Raw genomic sequence first — 1,224 nt, 5'->3', positions numbered from 1 at the left:
GAGTGAAAGGCAGTGCTGTCCGCTACGCTGGGATGACGGGCACAGTAACTGCAGGCCACAGGACGGTGCACGACAGACTATGAAGTTCAGCGACCTTACAGAAGACCTTACAGTGCTTGGGACGGCAACAAGCTCCCATGCCACCGTCTGACTCTCCTGAATGTGGGTGCTCTTCTTTCCCTCTCGCCAGGTTATGAGCCCCTGGGGGCTGGGACTGTGTTCAGTGCCCACCTTTGACTCAAGCACAGCCTCTCACTGGTCCTCTGCATATCATGGGCGACCGATCGATGTAAGCTGCCCTGGAGCAGGGAAAGGAAAGGTGTGGATTGTGGGGTGCAGGAAGTATGCACAGAGCAGCCACAGGGGAGACCCCATGAGGACCCGGAGGTCACTAGGGAAGTGCTGAAATGGGGGGTGTGGGGGTAGAGCACCAAGAACTTTCCCCGTGTTCCTGCATTCCTGTGCCCTGGCTGCTCCCTCCGCAGCAGTTTCCTCACACTGTCGCCACTGGCTCTGCTCCTGGTCCTGTCCCCAGGCTCCGTCTTTGGGTCTCTCTAATTGTAAGCTTGGGAGCTCCTGTTCCAGGGCTGAAGTTTGTGGGTAAGTACCTGCGTGGGTGGTGGGAGACAGCGCTGCAGCCAGGACGAGAGGCAGGGGCGTTGTGGAAGGACGGAAGGCCTCACTGGGCGGGCTCGGGTGCACAGCTGCGGGCTCTGTCCCCACCTGCCCACCACCATCTCCTTGACTAAGTCCCCTTTGCCTCTCTCACCCTTTGGCTGGGAAGAGGCTGTTGTCCGACTGAGCCCCACTGTCTGAGCTGGAGAGGCCACAGGGAGGCTGAGGGTGACGTGGACACCCGAGAGGTTGATGGGGCTGAGGAAGGAGGTCAGAGCTGAGGGGTGGGGACCGCCTCCCTGTCCCCTGTGACCCAGTAAGAGCAAACACGAGAGAAGGATGATCAAATGATTTTGATGTTAGAAACTCCTCCACAGGGTATCTCTGCTGAACTTGTTATCTTGCAGGGGGACCCACGCAAAGGGGAGCGAGGGTCTTTTTCTGTCCCCACCCCCCCTTATCTCTTCCTGGCAGTTCCTGGAACTGGATGTTGGTTCATTTCCCCATTTTTATTTGTTTATCAGCATTTCCTCTTCCTCCTATTGTCTGCCTCCACCAGGACTTTTTTGTTTTTGTTTTTGTTTAATGGGGTGTGTGTGTGTGTGCGTG

The 1,224-nt window shown here is 56.9% G+C and overlaps 1 long non-coding RNA gene across 1 annotated transcript in view; it reads left to right on the top strand.

Moving 5' to 3' along the window:
- Positions 1–482: 482 nt before the first annotated feature.
- Positions 483–1,224, top strand: part of LOC103610568 — a 5,445-nt gene continuing 4,703 nt past the window's right edge. Inside the window, exon 1 of the long non-coding RNA XR_552223.1 lies at positions 483–600. This is a non-coding gene — a long non-coding RNA (uncharacterized LOC103610568). The remainder of the gene's footprint in view (positions 601–1,224) is intronic.

This window comes from Galeopterus variegatus, unplaced genomic scaffold, assembly GCF_000696425.1.
Source record: "Galeopterus variegatus unplaced genomic scaffold, G_variegatus-3.0.2 Scaffold11319, whole genome shotgun sequence".
Taxonomy (NCBI): Eukaryota; Metazoa; Chordata; class Mammalia; order Dermoptera; family Cynocephalidae; genus Galeopterus; species Galeopterus variegatus.
Note: the sequence above shows the minus strand (reverse complement) of the source record. Positions and strands in the feature narration are given on the sequence as shown.